The 10,675-nt window shown below is 41.8% G+C and overlaps 1 long non-coding RNA gene across 1 annotated transcript; it reads left to right on the top strand.

The window, feature by feature from the left end:
- Positions 1-1,496: 1,496 nt before the first annotated feature.
- On the top strand, positions 1,497-9,189 carry LOC109323646. The gene is made up of 3 exons (XR_002104709.1): positions 1,497-1,507; positions 6,828-6,834; positions 8,966-9,189. It is a non-coding gene; the product is annotated as an uncharacterized LOC109323646 (long non-coding RNA).
- The last annotated feature ends 1,486 nt before the right edge of the window (positions 9,190-10,675 follow it).

The raw sequence follows: 10,675 nt of genomic DNA on the forward strand, positions 1-10,675 counted from the left end.
ATCCCTTAAAGTATACGTTATATACATATTATGGACCTTCTTCCGAGCTCTCCTCCTCTTATCTTTTGTATTGGTCTCTGATACTCTGAGAAAAGCATAAGGAGAGTCTTGCCAAAGGCTGCTGCTTACACTCCCTTAATACAGCAAAAGACATGTAGCAACTGCAGCAGCAGCAAGAGGCCACAGCAACAGCCTGAAATCTGCCTTCAGGGAAGCACATACTACACACGCTGTGAGTGGGTGAAAGAAGTGCTAAGCAGAATGCTTTGCCAATGATGGATTCAACCTTCCTCAGTCAGAATGCTTCAAGGCACTTCTGCTTGTGCATTATGTGGCAGGAAGTAAGTCCTCTTGAACACAGAGCATCTAGGGAGTGTGTTATCCTATGAGACTCTGGGGGAGGTCAGTAGTAACTTCTGGGTGGCAGAACAGAAGCAGACCAGCCACAAAGGCACCAGTAAACTGCTACCTCTGTACTGTAACTAGCTGTATACAAGTTTCTGTGAATTATAAAGGATGTTTCACATTACAAGCCTCAAAATACTATATTACACCTCTACAGAGTGGAACTTGCCCTACATTAGGCTGCCGGCTTCTTCTCAGAGATCCTGCAGCACCTGTAACGTTTCTAACTTCTGACCTCTACCCACCAGGAATTAGCACGAGTTGGTGCTTCTGGATGTTCATAATTAACGAGGTAAGTATAAGCAATATTTAGAGCAAACAAAGAAATGTACTATTACATTATGTGGAGGCGCACAGTTCCCTGGCAAAATAAGTCCCACCCCTGCTCAAATCCACTGCCAAGCTATTCCTATAGCTCAGGTGACAGATGTTTCTATTTCTTATGCTGAAGGCATAAATTTGCTAACACTGGTTAACTTCAAGAAGCTCCAGAGAAGAAGTTCTGCCCAAAGATGAATTAATCATTTCTGTGTTTGGGACAGCAGCATTTAATATATTTGCGGTGTCCCCACACAGCAGTAAGGCAATCCCCATTTTAAGTAAGTGCAGTCTTGGGAAATTACTTCAGGGTACCACTAAACTTAGAAAAAACCAGGACCACCAGAACAAAAACCATAACTTTTTTTTTTAAGGAAAGCCATATTCTTAATATGAATTAATTACACACCAAGTTCAAAAGCCAGGGCCTCTGCTATTAATCTTCCTTTCATCTAATCCATTTTTCATTGATATCTATATATTATGAATAATTTTATAAATTATGCTTAACTTGAAAATGACGTTTGCCAGAGACATAAATAAGGGGGTATTTTTATATCCATTATTTCAAAAGCAACCTATCCAATAAGTTGTGTAAATTTTAAATATTTTAACAGCAACAGGGCTTAGATTTTTTTCTGAAATCCTCTATTAAACTGAGAAATATAACTAATCATTATTTTATACAACCTTATGATTCCTGCATTCGTGTTGTAAATTGTCCATCCTCCCCTTTTTATGTTTGAAAAATAAAAGCTTCTAATCCATTTTGGAAAAAAGCAATGTAAAATTATAGAACAACTCCTCTCAGTAGACATTAGTATTTACAGTATATATATCCTGGTAGCTCATGAACAGTTCAATAAATGTTACTGATACATCAATAAGGTTTTGTTAGACAACTGCTGTTTGAAGCCTGCAAGATCATTTTTAGATACATTAATGACATCAGACCACCCAGCATTTAGGGCCCGTTTTCATCTCCTATACAAAGCGCAAGTAAGTGGGTTTTACATGAAAGATTTATGCAGTAGATGAAGGAATTAAATCTTTTTCCACACACTGGCCATTGCTGCAGCTAGCAGCCACTGCCTCACACATGCTCTGCAGAGGAAATGGCCTGTGGGTGCACACTTGCCACCATGAGACACTTGCCACTGCCTCTTCCCCCATTCAGTTTATCCTGTTCTCCTGCATACTGTGCTCCTGCTAACATGAGACAGCATGCACTTCCAGCACACAAAAACTGTGAAATTATACAGCACCACTTTTCTACAGCCTGCCTCGCTCAACAGCAGATTTACAGCTGCATTGTTGATGGGGTGGTTTGTGCCTTGAAGGAAGCGGATTTGCTCCTTGATATCAGAAGAGGTGTCACAAAAATTGTATTAGCATAATGCTAGAGTCTTTATAACTTGGCCATAATCTCTGGTTCAAAGCTTTCCTAGAAAAATTGTTTTTATACCAACAAGAAATGGAACACTATGCTGAATAAAAGCTATTAAGCTACCTAACAGTCTAACATTAAGCACATTCTTTTCACATGCTTATTGAACCACAAAGTAGGATTTTCTTTCAATTCAGATTTCTCAGCTGATAGTTTAAGTTTTGAGAGGTAGGGAGGGAAAGCGGGGTGGGAATAACCTTTGATATGTTGCCCTCATGGCCCTTTTCCATCTTTTGACATCAGGTAAAGAGACAGGACACTGAGGTACTGATGCTTCTAAAAGCAGGGCATGATGAGTGGTATGGTGATTTCTGGCCTGCTGATCTTTTCATAGATTTCATAGACATTAGGGCTGAAAGGGACCTCATTGTTTTCATGGATCCTAAAAGGAGAACCATGTAGATAATAACAGAGCAGAATAGTGAAAGTTGTAACAAAAACACAGAAGTCAAAATATGGCCCAAAAGTATCAAAAGCAATTGTGGCTGACTGGTCTGAATTTTTTTAACAAAATCTATACAAGACTGCAAAAATTAGTGCAATGTTAAACTGAGTACCAACAATAAAAAGTTAAATGCATTATTGAGAGTCTTAAAAAAGAAAAAAATCTATAAATATTTATATAAAATATCCACTTATTTTTCACTGTGGTTATTCTGTTCATTTCCCTCTGCCTTCTCAGAGGGTGAGCTTGGAAGTAATTTTCCTTAAGCAGGGAGTAATTTTAATTCCACTAAATTGTCACTCCTTCCCACCCACCCACATGCAGGAGTAAAATAACATTCAAGTTTTGGTTAAGTGAAGATCAGATGACCAAGAGTAGCTAATGCTCTGATGCCTGATCCTTAGCTGGCCTCAGAAGTATATGATGGCATACAATAACACTCCCTGCAGGTGCCTTCTCAGGATCTTGTCTGCATTTCAGTAAAGCTCAGCTTCTGATCCATGCTTTATAGCTCAGGCCTAACCTATGGACAGCGAGGCAGTGGTCAGAAATTTAAATTACTTTGAAGTGCCCAAAAGCTGATTTCCACTCCAGCTGAAATCAGTGGGAGTCTTTCAAGTGATTTCAACGGAAATTGAATGAGATCCAAAAAGCTGATTATTCACAAAGGCTAAAATGTAGGTGAATATATTTCACGTCCTAACTTTTGTCATTATATTTATTTTGCACCCCAAAACAAAGCCAACAACCTGAGAAAACAAGCTTCTTATTCTCTCTAGCCAGTCTATTTGGGCTGTGTCAATCAAGCTTACCTGAATTATTTCCTCATTCATTTTTAAATCTAGTTATTTTTCTGAATTATCCACTGACACTTAAAGGCCATTCAGACCCTTCCTCTCTTGGAGGAAGAGGAGTCTCAAGTTGCAAATGGTTTAACTGCCTGAAGCAGAAACCAGAGGTGGAAACATGAGGGTGAGGCTGGAGAAAAATGAAAATAGGCCGTCTGGAATGGAGTTCTACTCTGCAAGAGGGATCTCCTGCTGCGTTAATAAAGAGAGCAGGCAGACCAAGGCCCTGGCCAGATATGCCATTTGGAAGGCTACAGAGAGCAAGTGGACAGACATACATACCCTTTATACCAGTCCAAAAATAACCCAACGAACAAAACTACAGTTTTGGAAGCACCTCATTTTGAAGTACTTCCTGTTAGATCTGTCCACTCTCTACAGAGGATGAGAGCAAGTGTCTCGATCCTTTAGCACCTCTCAGTGCATCACTTTCCTCCTTCCCCTCCCACAGGAGAAGGAGGAGGAATGGTACAGATGGTTAATTGGTGTTCTTCTGTGCACTCAACTGCTAGTGGGGCTGGAAAACAGAAATCCACATGTGCCTTTTCCACTTTCAGTCTCCCTGAGCATGCACCCTTCTCACCTCTTCCTCAACCCTGCAAGTGAGGGGAATCAGATGTAGAGGTATGTGGAACTGGTAGCTATAGAGCAGGAATCCTTCCATGTCTCTCTGCAACCACTCTCTGTCTGGAGGACAATCAGTCTCTCTCATTTGGAAGACAGAGGGAAGGAGAGGAAAGGTCACACCTCAGGAAACCCAAGTTGGAGAAGCACTAAAGAATGCTTATCCATGGGTCCTCCCTACTGTCTCCCCCTGCCCCCAAGGTAGTAAGAACAGAGTCAGAGGACCAAGCAATTACTTGTTGTGCCCCCTGACTTGAAAGTGCATTTCAAATGCTCTGTGTGGACTTGGGGGGCAGTGTCAGGGAGCCTGCAGGTCTACCCAGAGGCTGGCATCCTCAGAATTTGAAGCACTCCAAATGGGAACAGAACTGGGACTGCTTCAAACGTGCATCTGTCTAGGGCCTCAGGGAGGCCAAACAGAATTTGCTGCTATGTTCCTGTCTTTCATGACCCAGGGAACTGCAGAGTTTCTTCCAGTTCCCTGACTGGATTAAGTTCCCTGGAACAGCTCCACAGCTGCTCCAGAAGCTGTATAAGAGGATTCTTCCCTTTCTCTGGATGCATCTACACATGCACTTTCTGTGGAGTTGACTAATTAGTTCTGCACTAAAGCATCACGATCTACGTGTGCGCCCATATTAGGGTGTAGTAAATTAATTAACTTCACCATAGCATAGCACTGTCTGGGACAAGTACTACAACAGAGTAGTTTACATCACCGCAACACACGTGTAGATGGTGACCAGGACTGGCTGGGGCACAACACATCTACCAGGCTGTTGTCATCCCTACCTTGTTATATGGGTGTTAAACATGTACAGCATGTTGGAAACAGGTGAAAGCCTTGCAATGTTAGTATCAGCAATGTCTTCACAAAATCCTCCATACCAACAGGAAGGACAGAAGAAAAAATGCCAGTGTTCTGGCTCAAGCAAACACTACTATCACTGAAGCCATGTTTATAAAGCATCAGTTTCATTGGACAGGACATGTTAAAAGGATGCCTAACAGCCAACTCCCACAACAGGTCCTATACTCCCAACTCACCAATGACCACTGCTCTAGAGGTAGGCAAAAGAAGCAATACAAAGACACCTTTGAAGGCTAATCTGAAGAAAAGCAATATTAACATCAAACCTGGGAGACTCAAGCACTGATCTGTCCCCAGTGGTGCTGTGATGTACAAGGCATTGATCATTTCGAGCAAACTTGCCTCACTATAGAGGCAGATAGATGACAGAGTCAAAGGAAAAGTGCTATGATTTGACATCACCAGGATCCACCAGGACCCAGTTGCTCCTAGACCTGTTTGCCACGTCTGCAGCTGAACCTGAAAATCTTAGATTGGGGCTATTCGGTCATCTCTGGAAACATCAATAACTTCCCTACCTACTGAAAGATTGTCATCCTCATATCAACACTGCCAACAACGTATATATTCCATTCCACATGACAGAATACAAATCAAAATGATTCAACAGTAAAACAGGTGAGTGTCTTCTTGTGGTTGCAAGTTACCCCTCTTCTGAATGCTATTACCAATCAAAACTGCAGAAAAATATCTGAGATAATCATAAATTGGATCCTCCTGTTACAAAAATGAAGGCATCTGCTGTACAAATTAATGGGAAACCTCTTTTAGCTGTAAGTATAGGACATACAGCTGACCATACTGATTCCATCCAATAGAATTAAAAAAGATGCACCTAGCCAACTAAATACAATGTGTGGCTTCCATGCCACTAGCCTCTTTTTCCAGTATGACTCCAAATACGGTCAAACAGCAACAGCTAGTCGATTCTTTCAAGCCAATCCCTTAAAAAAAGCTGCTTTCACTGTTTTATTAAGCAAAATGTAGACCCTTGCTATTTCCTGCAATATATGGGATTTTACTGAGGCTAAAAACACGCCCAGCAGTTACAGAGACCTGTAAAGAGGAACAGTAAGGCTTGCTAAGTAACCAGATTATCAAAAGTCCAACACTATGGAAGGTTTTAGTCCTAGCTGATATTCTCGTTGCTTCATATAAAACAGATTCCTGACAAATGTTTAAAAAAAAAAAACATTAACAGCTTAAAACATTTAGATTTCCTCCAGTAACACACCTGGAATATTTTGTCTCTGTTTTCATAACAACAAGTGAAGCGGGCCCAACAACAAGTTGAATAGAACTGTATATACATTGTTTCTGTTTGTTTGCTTAGCTTAGCAATTAAAGAATTATCTCATGGGTACACAATTCTTCCCCAGTCAATTAGTCTCTACATCACCCTTTTCAGCTTTGTAATAAGGGCTGTATCAATGGGAATATTGTGGCACACAATATGCGGGAAATGCTGTCATGTCTCACTGTGCTCTGGGCCAATGCTCAAAAAGTTGCAGTTGTCATGGGAATGCAGTGAGGGCTTGAAGCAACAGAAATGAAAAAGGGAAACCTTCTGTGATTACTCCCTTAGGGAAATGACATGAACAAGAAAAAAAAACAAGTGAAATGCCATGCTGGTTTACTAAAGCTAATGACATTTGAAAGGTTTTGTCAACTAAAATTCTATCTTCATCCCTTTTACTTCAAGATCTAATGCATTACACTTTTACATTTAACTAAAAGAATGTATCATCTTTAGTGTAATAAGAAGTAAAATAAATAAATAACCAAATTTCTTGGTCTGCCTAGGTACAAATCCACTGTACATGATGTTCCCACAGTTTGGGTCTATAACTTCAGGCTGCGCTGGTAAAGAAAGCAGGTACTGCTAACCCAATAAAGATTTGTTAAGAATAAAGTTTCATTTGCAGTGGTTCTGCTCTCAAAGAAAGAACAGTAATGTGGCTGTTCGTGGATCCCAAACAAAGACATTAGAGAAGTTGGCCAGTAACAAGAACTGGAGTGTGAAATGCAGAGCCCAAAATTTCAGGTGATTGTAAAACAGCTAAGTGCCATTTCTTTTGAGAATACTAAGTGTGCTCATTCAAAAGCTTTAGACCGGCAATGCACAAAATGTCTTGCATCACCATATAGTAACACTTTTAGTCAACCTGCTAATAAGCTATAGAGGGAAGTGACTCAGAAAAGCAGAGGGATTCCTCAGTGCCTTAGAGATCCTAGCTCTGGAATAAAAGAAAAAGGGAGGTAAACAAATACCACCAGTAAGAGAAAAGTTGAGGCAAGCCAAAATTTATCAGGAAATATACCTTGGCCTTTAATACTACACAAATCTGAAAAATGGACTATCACCATAGCTTCTGGATACAACACTGAGAACAAAGGGCAGTGGAAGATTTTTTTTCCCCCCAATGACCCTGCTTTTTTCATTTGTCTCTGTGGACCTTGTGACAAAATACCTTTAGGATATGTTAACTGAACTTAAAAAACCAGCATCCATGTGTTCAAGCAGTAAAACATATGCCAAGTGCCACCATGACGTAGCAAACTTAGCACTTTTCACAGGACGGTTATCTCCAAATGGTATTAAGTATTACACGTTCAGCTATTGTGGGACTTCTCCCCAGAGAGAATGAGAACATCCTCACCAGCTCTGGTGTGGTGCAGGGCAATGACTCTGAAACTCACGCTAAGCTCGGGCCTACTCACAAAAGTTAAAATACAGAATACTGAGGCTAACTGCATAATGCAAGAGGATACAAATTCATGGCTAGGCCATCTGAGAAGGAATAATGAGGTATCTCTTGCAGCTTATCTTGCTATATTCAGCATGATTTCAGGGAGGCTCCTAGTTGTCTGGTGTGTAACCATGTGAAATGTTTATCCTTGATTAATTTCATAGATTTCATAGACATTAGGGCTGGAAGGGACCTCATGAGATCATTGGATCCAGCCCCCTGCCCAAGGAGCAGGAAGTCAGCTAGGGTCAAAAGCTCCCAGCAAGATAAGCATCCAAATGTTTCTTGAAAAGTGTCCAGAGTAGGTGCTTGCACCACCTCTGTGGGGAGTCCGTTCCAGGCCTTGGGAGCTGGGACAGTAAAGAAGTTTCTCCATATGTCCAGCTTAAAATGGTCTTGCAGGAGTGTGTGACCGTTGGACCTTGTCTTAGTATGGTAAGATTTCTTCTGTGATTAACTCATGTTTATGTGTAGGAAGAGACATTCTCCGTATGTGATAGGTGTCTCCTACTGCTTTAGTTTCGTTTTTGTTCTTCTCTCATGATTTACCTGGTTTTCCAAAGACACGTATGTTTTTCCTGGTTGTTAATCAGTTTCTTGATATGTTCCAAATTGGATAACTTCTTGTCACTGAAGAAGGCAACTCATTCAAATTAGAAATTTCTGATAACCAATAATGAGCAGGTTGATTAACAGGATTTTCCTGTCAGTTACTACTTGGGACTCTCTCTTGATTTACACAACTAAAAGAAGGCTTTGAAGATGCTGAACTAAGGGTATAAAAGACAGTAAAACAGCTGTCACGGAGTCACGTAAGTGCCCGTGACTGAATGTGATTGGCAGAGCTGCCAATCACCCGGACAGCTCAGGCGCCGGTTACCAGGGCAACCAGGCGGGTCAGGTGGCCAGAAGGGGGCAGGGCTGGGCCTTTATAAACAGCTTAGGCCGGAGCCTGCCTAGCAGTTCTCCCCTGGCTGCCGCAGGAGCGGCCAGAGTCAGTGGTTGCTGCGGTGCTGCGGGGAACCACGATACTCTAAAGTGAGGTAGGGTTACAAGCCCCAGATGGGCTTGGAGTTTCTATGAGCAGGAGGCTCTATTGTTTGGGTTGCAGCCATCGGGCTTGAGTTTGTTACAGTTAATCTGGAGGACCGGGTGAGGCTGTAGGGGAGTGAGGAGGGTGCCCAGTCCACCCTAACGTGACGGTAAGGGGCGCTAGAGAGTTCACGGCCGCTCCTAGACCCCGCTCCCTCACAACAGCAAACAGTGTGCACGAGTTTCAAGAGTGAGAAATCTCTCTGACACCAGTTGCTGATGCGCCCAACTTACTCAAGAAATTGAAGAGAAACAGACCGCCTCTTCGTTGCCTGTTTGGTGAGAAATCATCACCTTATAGCTGATTACTGGACTTCGATTTGGTTTGGGCTCACTTGACTTGATTTTAAATACTTGTAGTAAATAAAGCCTTTCTGTCACTCATCAAATAAGGTGTCGTGTCAATCCCTGGGCTAGTCCAGAATCCTAGGTTTTTATTTGCTAATACAGGGGGGCTAGGACCTATAAACAGCTGAAGCAGCTCTGATCTGTCATTCGCACAGCCAGTTCCAGCCCTGTCCAGATCATAGCACACATTAACATGCGACTGCTCAGAGCAAGGTCTAACTCATAATAGTGCTTACTACGATCTGAATAAAACGCACACTAAATTTCCCATGTGACAAGGCCCTAAACTTCGTGAATCAAATCTTCAAAACTCACAGCCAGGTGTGCCTACAAAAAGTTATGAGAAGATATATAACTAGCTTTTTGTACATCACAGAGAAGATGCATAACTAGCTTTCTGTCCATCACAACACCCAGTTAGTCACACACATCACCACTGCAACCCAAATGCAGAGATAAAGGGTCACAATCCTGAGTCTAGAATGCAGAGTCCCATTGCAGCAGCATCCCAGCATCTCTCAAACATTACTGGATTTCTTTCTTACGACTTCTATGGGCATGGGCACAGGAACATGTTACTATGAGGTAAGCCAGATCCAGAGCTAGATTTACAGCACCTCAGCTGCCTACTATGAAAATCTCTGTGTAGGCATTTCTGGCCGCAAGAAATACAGAGTAATATTCTCCACTTCCACTGATCGGCCAGCTGCTGTGAAGTACCTGAGATGGTGTAAGTTTATGCACTCTCTTATCCTGCAGTATGACTCCATGCTCCATGTGTTAGCACTACTATTCCTATTTTACACCTGCAAAAAAACAAGGTGCAGAGAGACTGACTTGTCCAGTTACACAAGAAGTCTGTGGCAGTTATCAGAAATAAAAAAATTAGCACAAGTCCAAATCTGATGCCTTCATCTTATCACACCATCTTTTCTTTCCTTCCTTCCAAGTTTTTTAGATCTTTAACTAAAATTAATTTGCTTTATGCACTTTTCCCAAGTTAAATTTAGCTTAGATTCATTACAAAGTCTCTCCGTTTACTCCAAAATATTCCTTCCTGCCCTCACTACCAGGGCAGGGTTCCTACAGGACTTTGTATGCTTTCAAACTGGAAAGGAAGCTAGCTTACGTTGCCTGCCTGGTACTATAGCTTCATATTTCCTGTCTGTGCACGGCACTGCTTCTCTCATTTGCACCGTTATCTTGCATTGGAGCCAACAAGCACAATTTCTGCAGCAGTCAAATCTAGGTAGGACAAGACTCAATACACAGAGTGGAATAACATTTCCCAGAAAAAGCATCTGGATGCCAGCTTGCGTCCCCAGCTAACAACTGTTCTGGATTCAGAGCTGGCTTGGCTGGCAACAATACAACTGCCTACAAGGCCAGTGCAGAGTCAGCCTACAACTGCTGTGCTTTATCCACTTCTGTGGATATCTCAGAGGCATGCATGAACAAAGAGTCTACTCCCTGTTAAAAATACCACAGAGGTTAAACCCGATAGAAATGCAACACAAATGCAATGAC

The sequence above is a fragment of the Crocodylus porosus genome, unplaced genomic scaffold, assembly GCF_001723895.1.
Source record: "Crocodylus porosus isolate Cpor-Errol unplaced genomic scaffold, CroPor_comp1, whole genome shotgun sequence".
Taxonomy (NCBI): domain Eukaryota; kingdom Metazoa; phylum Chordata; order Crocodylia; family Crocodylidae; genus Crocodylus; species Crocodylus porosus.